The following is a 14184-nucleotide window of genomic DNA, read 5'->3' as shown; positions in this document are numbered from 1 at the left end:
GAACCTATTGAGTTCAAATCTCATGACCATCCCTAATCAAAACTGTATTTTTTAACTTTTAGGCAAATAATTGTTTTTATCAAAATAAATAATAGAATATTTGTAACATGCTAATCTTTTATGGATTAAAATATTTTTTAATAAAAAACGACAGAATCTAAAGTATTATAAAATAATAATTTACATATTTATTTTGACAGAATAAGCATTTAAAAGAAAGAAGGAAAAAAGATTAAGTTAGATATAAGCTTTTCCAAAAACAAGTCTTCCCCATCCACTCAGTTCCCGCTCACTCCGTATTACATTCCCGCTGTTTCAGCATCTAAGGCCAAAATTTGAGGGATTGTAAAATAAGAAACACATATTTTTAGCATACAGATAGACAAGCAGCAGGGCCTGATTGAGTATGTTACAAAGTCAACATTCTTCCCCTTCCAATAAGGTAAATGGAAGCACCATACAACCTACAGCCTACAGGAAATCAAGTTTTCCATTTAAATTACAAACTATACTGTCTCAAATTTCTCCTACCTTCTAAAATATAATTTCAGGTCACTGCCGTCGTTTTGGGGGCTTAATCGAAGAATTGCTCATGGCGGCGGCGGCGGCTATTTTCCTAGGACCTGATGATATATACATTCGAAAGAAAAACGAAAACAACTATCAAAATTTAACACATATAAGGGAAGCACCAGTGCTTGGTTATAGAAATGATACAAAAAAAAAAAATTTACATACTCGATGGAATCTTTGAGGTGCTCCTGGACAGTGACAATCGACCGGAAGGTTTCGTTTGCAACAACACTTTCTGAGATAGCTTTGGAAGCTTAGACGGGAGTGATGGGATGATGGACCTATTTTCATGAACCAACCAGGAAAAAATCAGATTAAAAAGGTTATTTTGAAGTTGTTACAGCCTATTATTCCAACTTCCCGATGCAGAAATTAGATCCTACGGAAAAAAAAAGAATACAGAGTTGAAGTATGCTTACTTCCCAATATGATCAGATTTTCCGGATTTGCTTGCTTTCTCAGCCTTGTCTGTTTTAGTTGAAGGTTTTGAAACATCTGGGAAAAGAGTGAACTCTACAGCACTACATATTGAGCCATCAGTATCTGTAGCCCCCATTGATAGATTGCCATCAGAAATATCACTTAATCTCTCCTCTGAATCTACATTTCCAAAGCCCAAGAGTTCAATGTCATCTGCAATATTCTGACCCAAATCTCTTCCTACGAGGCTCGTCTGTGCAGTTGATTTATTGTGATGCCTGGACTCAATATCGTCTGTAGTATTCTGACCCAAATCTATTCCCGCGACGCTTGTCTGTGCAGTTGATTCATTGTGATGCCTGGAGTCGTCCATTGACCGATGAGAGTCAGATTCAGAATTCTTATCACCATTAGCTGAGATAATGTCAACATCTAAAGCTGCTTTGTCAAAACTTCCAAAGCTTGGCCTTCTCGAGTGTCCCGGGCTTTGTCGAGGAGTCCCACTAGAGTGTCCCCTAGGAGAGGAAGATCCATACCTCAGTGAGCTCATACCACGCTTAGTACCATTGCCATTGCCCTTGAGTAACTGCAAATGCTCAATCTCTTGATCTTTCTTTGTGATGGTTTCTTTGAGCAATGAAACCTGTAAGATCAAATAGAAGATCAGAAATGAACTAGATTATTCTACTGTTGCACGGATGCCGGTCGAGAGGCTCATTGATGAAAGTGAGAGTTAGGTAATATAACTCTGTGGTTTCCCCATTGCCATAGAAATAAGTTAACTAATGTCAAAAATCACGACTCAGTTTCAATAGCTATCCAAAATTAACTTACGGTGAAAGGCGAAAACAAGTAGAGGAAGGGAAAAGAAGAATACTTGTTCCATTAGTTCTCTGATATCTCTCCCTTCTCTGTTAGTCCGAGCGGCACCTAACTCAACACCAGAAACTCTTTCAGCAAATTTCAAAGTACTTACAGTTTCAGCATAAGAATCTACATCAGGATTAAGCTGCACAAACATGAGGGTTTTTGCCTGGCCACCTACAATTTTTATATTTAAAAAGGATAATTAATTAGTAAGAGAGGAAAAAAAGGGGACTTTCAACGTATGTAGAATATTATTGGACATGACTAAAATCACAATAGAAAAATTAAAAACTAAACAGTAGTACCCAAAGAACTCTGGAGAACTTGAGTCAGTTTGCTGTTTCTATAAGGGATGTGAGCATTCTTTTGTGCCAGAGCAAAGATTACATCTCCAAGAGCTGATAGAGATTTGTTTATATGCTGAGCCTCCTTAAGCCTATCTCCAGTTGCTTCAGAACGATCTACCCGTTCGCTTCCAGCAAGATCCACCAGATGTAAACTACCGCGCAAAACAGCTTTAGTTTTTAAGTCCTTGCCACGAACATGAACGGTGAGAATACTGCATATAATAATTTGCTGAAACGCATTAGACACGTTTGACACAAGACTCCTCTACAAATAACAAGAAACATACAAAGTCGTAAGTGAATATTTTACCTGTGGGATCTGCTACTCCTCTCATTTAGGGCTGTAGCACCAACGGCCCGATTCATCAAACCAATACTCATCAATTCCAGAACATCAGCAGTTGAATTTACAGAATGCATGCTTGCTTCAGGGACAGCTAACCCATTTGGTTGGGTAGTGCTCCAGATCCCAAGTGTATGCAAGTCAAAGGAAACAAATAACATCTCTAACGATAGGAAGAAAATCAAAAGTAAATATACCATTTATAAAATGAGGATTAAAAATTCATAAATCAATAGGGAAACATAAAGAACCAAAGTAAGAAATAATAAGAAAAAAAACAAAAGCTATAGAGCCATATTTCTGACCAGAATTGAGGAAAACAAGAAATGAAATTCAAAGACTCAAATAAAGGATATCTTCTCTGGGAACTGTCAACAACAAGGAGATCACGAACTTGCTCATTATAGATCTCAACCATTTGAACACCAACATCATAAACAATGGTGCTTCTCCTGCTTTGAGAGATTTGAAAAAGATCATTTAACGCTCTATAATTGACTCCCCAATCTTCTTTAGAAGACAAATTTGGTCCACTCTGGAAAGAGATAATAAAAGTGCATAAGGTATAGCCGACAAGTTTAAAATAAACTACATATTTCAAATGGAAAGATATTAGTAAACTGCTCACCATAGTATAAGTTTTTCCTGAGCCAGTCTGACCATAAGCAAATATGCAAACATTGTATCCGTCAAGAACAGATCGAATCAATGGTTGGGTGTCCAAAAATACCTCCTCTACAGACATATCACATTGAAACGTGATATACAAGCACCAGTCACGAAACTATAACTGTTAGCAATTATGAGATAAATTTGATTATCAACAATGAACAGAGTTATGAAAATTTAAAACCTTGGGTAGCTGCTAGACTGAAAACCTTGTTAAACTTGAAGAGCCTATGAGTGTCCTTCCCGTGCTTTGAGGGATTGGAAACAACCAATTCACCATTCTCACCAATATACTCTATTGCAGTTTGTTTCTTGCTTTGACCTGGAAGAAATGGCCTTATCCTACAATAGACTCTAATATTTCCTGCACAAAAGAGAGTTTCAGCCACTTGGAAAAGAAACCTAAACAAACTAAACACACAATGTACCTTTCAAATCTTGAACCTCATTGTACAATCTTCGGTTTTCAGCAAGAACATAATGATAATTTTCTGCAGCATCTACTAGTTCTTTAAGCTTGATTCCTATCCGAGCAAAAAAGTATACACAATGAGAAATTGTTCAAAACTCAAAATAGAAGGAAACAAAATATAAATGGCAGACCATACCAAACAAGCAAAACAGAAAGAATATACAACACTACCTAAGAAATTCAGATTCTCTGAGTAGCCCTTTCTAGTCTTTAGGACTTCAAGTTTGACAGATTTCGACGCATCCCTCAATTCCTAAACAGTGTAAAACTTCATTTTAGAGGAATATGAATCAATATCACATCATAGGAACATTCCAAACACAACAAACCTTTAAAACCCCAAATTGCTTATCAATGAAGCTCTGATAACTGCGCTCCTTATCTTTCCATCTCTTCTGTTTAGACTCAGAAAATGACTGAAGTTCATCCATTTTTTTCCTGGAGTCACTTAAATGACACTCAAGTTCTTTTAACTTCTTTTCTAACAATACTTTATTATCCTCAGCCTGGGCTTCCAGTTTAAGACAATGTACTTCGTGCATCTTTTTGCTGCTCTCTAGTTCCTCTCTTAGCCTAGAAATCTCAAGGTCTTTCTGAACATCCTCCTTCTTAAGCTGAAGCACATCCTGCTCTTTGGCTTTACCCTTCTCCTCCAGTTTGCTCTTTTCAAACTGCAATTCTCAATAAACATAAATAGCAATTATATTAGACTTTCTAGCCACAAAAAAATGGCTTTTGAGAGAAAGAAAGAAGAAAGAAGAAAATGTGAGAGACAAATCCTTGGATAGCACCACATAGTGGCATGGTATTAAGACTTTCAATGGGAAAAAGGATATACATTTGAATTTCACACAAGATTTACAGACTTAATTTAAATATTTGAAACTAAATAATCCAAATTTGAACTATCCTTTAAATTTTTTCTTCTAAAATCAAATGAATTTTCCTTTAGAATAAAAATTCAAATCTCAAGTTCTCTTTATCAGTACACTAGTTGAATTTCACACAAGATTTAAACGGAAACTCCAGCAAAAGATTTACATTTTGTATCCTTCTTACACTTTAAACACTAGTGAATATAAGCAATTCACAGAAATAGACACAGTTATTGAGTTTCAAAAGAACGAACAAAGCAAATTATTGACAGACTTCATCCATAGAACAATATGTCAATGATAGAGGGGAGATGATAAGAACTGCACCTTTATATGTTGTAGATGGTTTAGCACAACCTACATGAAGCAAAAGAAATCCATAATTATTGAGACAGGGACCAGTTAAAGGAAAAAAGAACAAAGGCACATGCCCTAAACTGTTAGCCAAGTACCATATTTTCCTCCATGGTCCCCTTTGCTAGGGTCTCGAGTGTTCTTATTCTTGATTGGTACTTTTCCTCCCGAGCCCTAAAAAGTTTGTTTTGCTGCAGGAAACAAATATTCATTATTCATGCACAACACATGAGAAAAGATTCTCTTTTGTGTTGTTGTGGGGGGGGGGGGGAAGTTCCAAAGCAATTTACATTTTTTAAGGTTTTTGCCCTAGTTGAAACTCTCCATTCCATCTCTTCTACAATTGTTCTCAACAGGCATGCTACACGCTGAGAAAAAGGAAACAACAGAAAATCAAAAATTAATAGAATGTACCAGAAAAAAAATATATAACACATCAAATGAAATAGGACCAGTATCAAGAAAAACATCCATGCATGCTAAGGAATACAGTAAATGTAAGTACTAACGATGCCATACATGGGGTACATCTTTTTTTCTTTCAAGACTTTCATCCATAATCCTGTAAAGTATATTGAATAGTGATTGAGTCGAGACATTCTGCACAAAAGAAAGAGCATAAGAGTAAATTAACCTAAGAGTTGCAATAAAAAATTTGAGCACATAATAGATACAGACACATGTACGGAAGGAGATCAGGATCTTACATCTAGACTGCTAGATTTCATTAATTCCAGAACTGTTGCATCGGAGAGATCAGCATAACATCCTTGCTTCAATTGAATGCTCTGCAATTCACCAGAAAGATTCCATTTCTTTCTAGAAGGATTTTGGAAGGTATTGGTCCCATCATTAGGATTGAAACATGATCTAAGATTCTTAAGGCACTCTAAAACTGGCATCATGTGGCCCTGCACATATCTCATATTATTAACCAAAAGGTAGAAACAGAATTAAAAAATAGCAATTAAACCGTTAACTTGGAATTTGAACCCAGTCAACTCAGTTAGTTCATTCTCTCAAGAAAAACGCAGCTCATCTGCACCTTTAACCAGATAGAGGTTTCATTTCATGATTAAATGATCAAACCACCCAGAAGAAGGGGGAAACATGCCTCCACTCTGGCCTAGAAGAAGGCTTGAAAAGAAATAGGAGCATTTTTCATGGTGATAGACATATAACTAAATACAATAGTACTGATTTCACTTATACCAAACCCCATACACCCAAATGAACCAATCTTAGCTTACTCCTCATGATGCACGAGATCATATTAAGTTGTACGCAAAACAGTATTTTCGTTTGAAGATCAACAAGTAGGAAACAATTTCAGTTCCATTCAACCTAACATATTAGGCACTCTGAAATAGAACATTGTTTAAAGAAAAATCATCTTCCAATCAACTCATACCTGCTCAATGTCGGACAATTCAAAGCTGGCAGCCCCATTTCATCCATTGCAGTAAGAACTTCATGACATTTGTAGGACCATAGTCGGAACCACCATCCTGAAATTGAAGAAGAAACATGTTCAAATAGCTAAGAAAAAAGTGAACTAAATCAAAGAAAACTTAATTCAGAAAAGGTAATAACAAAAGAGTGATCGAACCATTTCAACAGAACCAGGATGCAACTTGTTCAAAACGGTACAAAAAATAGTTCCTTCAATCAGACACCCTCTCAGCTCCTCTTCTTTCGTATCCAGTGGCAACCTTAAATCAGGAAGCATTGCATTTAACCAGTCCACCAAAGAAGACAGCCAATCATCTAGCAAAATCAAGGCTCAAAGTTTAGTTGTGGAAGATGATTAAAAACTGAATGAGCTAAAATATGTTATTACTTTACCATGAATCATGCCTTGAAAACTTTCCATTTGTTCAATATTTACATCATGTGTTCCATGCAAGCCATTAGCTGTAACGCTTTCCTTCATCTGCACCAATAGCTAAATGCTGGAGCTAACTTCTTTGAAATTATCTTTCTGATAACATAGGACTCAGTCCTGCAAGGGGAATAACAATATTTATCTCATGAAATTTCTAAGTTACATATAGCTAAATACAGAAAATAAAGGCATAAATTTTGAGTGTAAGATTGTTTCTTTTTCTTTTTTTTTTTTGGGACAAGGAAACTGGAAAAAAAAAAATAGAAGAGTTAAAATTAAGGAGAGAGAAAACAGATATTCTTCTCTTATTTTACACTTCATAAAATCACCCAGCTAAGCAGACATCAACAATGTCCGATTTTCGAACAAACAATAAAATCAAATAAAAGAAGAAACTCAGAGTTACACTCTTCACCATTTTCTCAGCAACCAAACAACCATAATTACAAAAGAAATACGAAAAAGAATCATAATTAAAAAACCAAGCCGCATTATTAATTCTGAGTAATTTCTTAGCTAAAAAGTAAAACTAAAAGCTGAACTGCAAATAATCGAAACACATTCAGATCCAAAGAAAGCAACAACAAAAAATCAAGAAAAAGAAAATGCAGGAACAGAATGTAGGTTAAAGCACGAACCTGAGGAATCTAACAGGAAACTAGATCAAGATCTCGAAGCTGGGAACTAAATCTGCAATTCTCATAACTCGGAAAAATTTTAAAAAAAACAGATCCGTATGAGAAATCAATGGATTTTGGAAATGAAGAACCGCCAGATCTTTTCCTTTGGTTGTCCGCAAAGGGGAAATGTTTTGGCGTTGGAAAAAATGGAAATCTGGAAAGCGAGTGTTCTCTTTGGTTTTTCTCTTAGGCTTAGGGGTATATCAGACTACCTTTTTTTTCAATTGATTGGGCCCAGCGATTTTGGAGTAAAGTTCCCGCTTTCGTGATTTTGGTTTTTTACTTCTTCCCTTTTTTTCAATTTTGAAATATTTAATAGAAACGAACATAGTAACGGACTCAACGTAAAACGGATTAAAAACACGTCAACCTGTTCACTTGCTGTTATTTCTCTTAATGGGTAAACTGTCTGGATCGTCTTAAATTTTACTAAATTATTGTTGTTATTCCAATTTCTCTCTAAAGAACGTTTACGTGTCTATTAAAGATAGGTTTAATACCAAAATAAGTACCTAAACTATACGTAAAATCGCGAATTGGTGCCTGAACTATTTTTTTACTCATTCAGGTGTATAACGTTACAAACGTTACCTATTTAGGTGTCCGGGCCGTCAACGATGTTAGTTTTCCCGTTAAGTGACATATGCCACAATCGGGTGATTTTAAAAATTTTATTTGAAATTAAAAAATTAAAATTATATATATTTTTAAAGAAAAACATAAACTTTTTGAAATAACCCAAAAACTTTGAAAACCTTCATTTCAACCCTAAACCTACATCGGTCATCGCCCTTTATCGTCGAAGAAACTCCATCCGATCTCATCTCCCCCTGACGACCAAAACCCCCCATGAAATCGTGACAAATCGACGACGAATCGATGTTTTATACCCCACGAACCCTAGGATGAAAATAGTGATCCCACACGATCTCGATGGCAACTAGGACGACGTATGACTAGAAGGATGACAGATACTACATCGGCGACGATGATCATGGCTGAAAAAGGGGGCGGCGTCGGGTTTGAGGATATGATTTGGGGATTTTAGGTATTTAGGGGCTTTTTATAATTTAAGAGAAATTTGAGTTTTTTTTTAAATATAATAACATTTTTTAAAAAAAATCAAAATCATCATATTGTGACACGTGTCACTTAACGGGGAAAATTAACGTCGTTAACGGTTCGTACACCTAAATGGGTAAACGTTTGTAACATTAGGCACGTGGATGGCTCAAAAATTAGTTTAGGCACCTATTCGAGATTTGAAGAATAATTTGGGCACTTATTTTGGAATTAAGCCTTGTAGATATGATCGTGATATTTTAATTGTGAGCGTTGTAGGTATTATTATTTTTTGATTTATTTTTCAAAGATAGATTTTTTAAAGGTAGTACGAATCAACTTACCTTAGTGATTAAAGGGATGATTATTATTCTTAGAGGCCTCAAGCTCGAGTACCAGAGACTGCAAGGGTGATGAGTTTTCATTATCAATTGTTGAGGATTTTTAGAACAGTTACCACCTTATAATCACCTTAGATTAATACAAAAAAAAATTAAGTATAAAGTACATGAAATGGTCCTTGACTATAAAATATTGTTTTATTAAGTCCCTTGACTATTAAAAAATACAATGTAGTCATTCGACTATAGAGTGTTTCTTTGTTGAGTTCATCGACTACTAAAAGTTAAAAAAATTGTCACCCAACTATTCATATATTTCAAACTCATTTCCGTTAAAAATTTGACTACAATCTGAACTGGACATTACATGCTGACTGAAATATGAAAATCATTTTATAATTTTTAATAGTCGTAAGACTCAACAAAACAATATCCTATAATCGATGATCATTTGGTGTACTTCACCCATTTTTAAAACTACAAATCCTATCAAAATTAACGCCAGAACATTATTAAAATAGTTATTTTAGTTTTTATTATTTTTTAGCATTTTAGTCCCAAAGCTTTATTTTGAAACAAAAAAAAGCTCTATATGGGTGAAAATCGTCATTTAACAAACGGTTAACCCTCCAAAGTAAAGGTCTTTTTATTCTAGAATAAAACATTTGAGAATAAAAATATTCCAAAAAAATAAGTGTCAAAATGACTATTAAGTCAAATATTAGGGACCTTTTTGTCCTAAAATAAAATTTTAGGTGTCAAAATATTAAAAAAAGAATAAAAGCCAAAACAATTATTTTTATAAACTTTAAGGATTAATTTTGACATTATTCCTTCTTTTACTCTAACATGTTGATATCATTGAGGCGTGTCAAAAAATAGCCTTTACCTTTGCGTTCCTTGATTCTCAACACCACCCATAGCACCACCACAGCATTAGGTGTTCAACATCCACAAATTTTTTATGTTGGGTAGTTATGTTCAGTGACGGAGCCATGTAGGCCCTGGGCCACTGCTCCCCAAATTTTTTTACCATTAAAAAATAGAGATAATTATTAATTTAGACTTTAAATTTTGATTTATTTTAATTTTTCCTTTCATTTTATATTATTAATTATATTTTACCTCCTGAACTAAAATCTTAGCTCCGTATCTGGTTATGTTGTGCAACCATCTAACTTTAAGACTAATTTATGATGAATTTTAAATAATTAAATAAATATATTTTTAAAGAAGTTAAGAACTATATTATATTATAAATTATATATAAATAGTTATTTAACTATTTTCTTATTTCCAAATGAAGTGAAGAAATCATAATTTAATAGTTATATAATTTAAATATTAATTTTGGTGGAACATAAACAATTTTTTGTTTAATTTAGAGGTTAAACATTTATGATAAATGTCTTACGTTCAAATTTTAGATTTAATAAAGAAAATATTTATTGCGGTGATGATGTAATATAATTTAAATATATATTTTTATGAAATTAACGTAACTAATATGTTTAAACTAGTGGTTATGAACTTTGCCTTTATATAAGAGGGTCATAGTTTGATTCCCTTTATCACTAACATTAAAAAAATATATTTTATTATATTCCACCAATACGATGATTATTAGATGTTCAAAACAAAAAGTTAAAAATAATGATTGTAAATAGATAGTTTTATCAGATTATGTATTATATTTTGTAAATAAAAATAATATTAATATTTTCTAGCTAAATTAACTATTGATTAATCAAATATACTAAATTTAAAAATTAAATAATATAATAACATTAGGATTAAATTTGAAACATCATTGGTCTTGTAATTAATGAATTCATAAAACCTGAGCTAAATTTAAAAATTCAATAATATAATAACATTAGGATTAAATTTGAAACAACATTGGTCTTATAATTAATGAATTCATAAAATCTGAACCCCTAATGTAACATCCTAATTTAGTCCGATCCGAAGATCGATTGATTAAAGCGTCATACGGAACCACCGAAGTGGTTAACCCCAAAAATTTTCTTTAAAATCATTTAAAACATCATATAATCTCATCTATGGTAAAATAAAATAATACACAATAATTTGTGTTTAAAAATGCAGGGAGCTCCCAAAGCATTCAAATAATAATGATCATATTGAGTTATACAAAATAGAGTTATGATTGAATACAAATGGGTCTATAAAATTAAATAGTACGTGCTCTCTAAGAATAACTCAAGCCGTATTTTGATGGCTTGATTGATCTGAAATTGATGGCGACGATAATGCTTCTCGACTAGTCTCCTAAGGACATGTGCATGTAAACACATTCCAAACGTTGAGATTACGAGCTCTGTGTCACACTAATAATTATATTATATTACATGTAGTAGAGTTGAGTTAGAAGTGTGTTACTTTAGTGTCCTAAACTACTGGAAGTGTCCACAACTCAACCAAATGTTACTTTTTCCTTTCTTGTTCTTGGAGCTTTCTATAACTTCTCTCACTAGAAAAAGAATCAACCCTAAGAGTTACTAACTTGCTTAGGTGTCGGAACAGTCCTTAAGTTTTTTAGGCCTATGGCGGGGAGCGATCCAACTTAATCTTGAAAAAATATTGACTTTTAAAATAAATGCATAAATAAACAAATTTGAAGTCATCATCGACCTTTGGGTTAGAAAAGATATAAAGTGATCAGCTTTGCACTTGCAATCAACCAAAGTGAAATCAGATATGGCGAGCCATTACACAAGCAATGTAAATGATTCAGCACAGAACAAAAAGTGTGGATCTTCAACAGTTCAAGCTCTTCTAAGAGTTCAAGTTAAGAATGGGTTGCCTCTGTTCATGTTTGCTGTTGATAACGAGAGTAATATTCATGTAGATGTTGTGAAGATGTTAAGTGCATCAGGGAACGGTGATTATGGATGCATTCACACATTATGTGCTACATAAAATAACAATTCGAAAAACCATGTTGAACCTGAAAAATAAAAATAGAAGAAATTCAACTTCTTTAAAGCTAAAATAAAATGAATTCAGGTACAAAACACTGATTTACCGTCAATCGGTCGCAATTTCATAGGGGTATTAATCGTCAAGAGAGGTAAGGTCAAGTGAAGCTTTGTCGATAGCAAATGACGGCAGTCGGTATAGATTTAGGTAGAGTTTAAAATAGCGGAACAAAAAAAGTTATAGTTGTCGTTATTTCATGGTAATACTACCGTCTAAAACCGATATTGAAGATTTTAGAGGTGTATAGTATATTCAATCGATAACGGTTCGTTGCACCCATAATATAACGGGTAACGATGTATAGTGTGGATAACAGTACACTTAGCGTTATCATACCTTACTGCAAAACCAAAAATTTCCCTTTTCGCTTAGAATTCCATGCCATAAGACAATGGCGTCGATTGTAAACCCATGAAGTCCATATGGAAAAACCACAAATCTGAGAGAGATAAAAAAAATATAATGAAGAGGAAAGTGTAGACACCTGTTTTTGTCTGGGTCTTATATTTATTTATTTTAATTTTATTATTATTATTATTATTATGCTTATTTTTATTTACATATATTTTACATATTATTTTGTGCAGACCCAATCCCGGAATCTTATTCAACCTAGCAGCCCCAAAGCAGTCAAGACCCAACTAACACAGACTAGCTATTACCCGACCCAACTGGAATCCGACCCGAACCGGTCATTCAATCCAAAATAGATTAGGGTTTTGGAACCCTAATCTCATCCAACTACCGTCGCTGCTGTCAACAACCAGTCACCAAACCGGCACGTGAGCCCAATCAACCGTTGTCCCAGGCGCGTGAGCCACCGACGATGATTCCTGAGCCACCATTATCATCAAAAGAAGCCCTACAGTGACAGATCAATCAACAACAACACCCAGATCAAGCTAAATCAAAACCCCAAATTAAATATTACCCTCCCAAAAATCTGGGATTCAGCCACAAAAAAAATCAGAAATCATTTCCCTATTCTAGATATAATCATATCGGGGAAAAGAATCCAATCCATTAATATACCAACAGATTCAAATGAAATAAAAAAAGGAGAGGAACTAGAGAAGGAGCATTCGGGAAAAACTAAACAAAGGAAACCAAAACAAAGGCCTCCAGATTCAAAAAAAAATACCCTAGATGATAACCACAGAAGAGGGAAGAGAAAAGATATACGTACCTCAACCTTAGTAACCACAGTTGTTCAAACCCAAGCAGGATTTGGTGTCGTTCGTGTTTAATGGCGGTGAGGCTCGGGGGTATTCTCTCCCTTTTAGAACAAGAGAGGCGACAGAGGGGAAACAAAAAGAATTAGGGTTTTGGTGTAAACCCTTAAGGTAGGTTATATAATAACCTTGGTACGACGTCGTTTTGGGCAAAAAGGGAGAGAATAAGCGCCTGGGTTAAAAGGGTAATTATAGCTTTGGTCCTTGTTAATTTGTAATTTTCCACGTGTTTTTTCATTTTGTTTGGTCAAATCACACTTTAGGTCCTCTTTATTTGTAATGCCAATGTTTTAATCATTAATGAAGCTTTGTGAAATCTTGTTTTGGGCATCTACCTTTATCTGTTTACATTGTAGTCCAAAATTTTGTATGTTAGATATTTTGGCTGATGTTCGACTTTATCCATGACATTTGTACATCTTGTATTTTAGTCCCTGTTTGGTATTTTGGTTTAATTATTATCTGACCCTTGATGTTTCTGTTTTATTTCATTTTAGACCTTTAAATTGTCTATGGGTTATTTTCATTTTTAGTATTTGTTTTATTTAATATTTGCAATCTAGGCTATGCTTTATCTGTTATTGCTGTTTGAGCCCTTTAAATTTCTGTTTTCTTTATTTTAGTCCCTAAGATTCTATTTTTTATTTTAGTCCTTGAGGTTTCTATTTTTAATTTTTAGCCCTTTAACTTTTTGTAATTACTATTTTAGTCCCTAAGTTTCTATTTTTTCTATTCTAGTTCTTTAAGTTTCTATTTTGGCCATATTAGTCCTTTAAATTCCTATTTGTACTATTTTGGTCCTTTGAGTTTATGTGTTTGCTATTTTGGTCCTTTATAATTTCAAATACTTACTTTTTGCTCATTTTGTATTTCCATTTGTAATATTTATTTGTTTTAATTTCAATCCCCTATGTATGTAAATATTATAAATGTTGTTATTTTATGTTTTAAATATTTTATTTTACATCATATGTGTTTCTATTATATTTTCTTAAATATTAATGTTATTTGAATGGTTTCGAGAACGTGAATTTGTAGAACAGGCGTGGAAAGTATCACTT

At 33.7% G+C, this 14184-nt stretch overlaps 1 pseudogene; it reads right to left on the bottom strand.

Annotated features, from left to right (window-relative positions):
• Positions 1-224: 224 nt before the first annotated feature.
• On the bottom strand, positions 225-7550 carry LOC120163574 (annotated as a pseudogene).
• Between the last annotated feature and the right edge of the window lie 6634 nt (positions 7551-14184).

Source organism: Hibiscus syriacus, unplaced genomic scaffold (assembly GCF_006381635.1).
Source record: "Hibiscus syriacus cultivar Baekdansim isolate YM2019G1 unplaced genomic scaffold, ASM638163v2 tig00111463_pilon, whole genome shotgun sequence".
In the NCBI taxonomy this organism is placed as follows: Eukaryota; Viridiplantae; Streptophyta; class Magnoliopsida; order Malvales; family Malvaceae; genus Hibiscus; species Hibiscus syriacus.
This window is presented reverse-complemented; position numbering and strand designations above follow the sequence as displayed.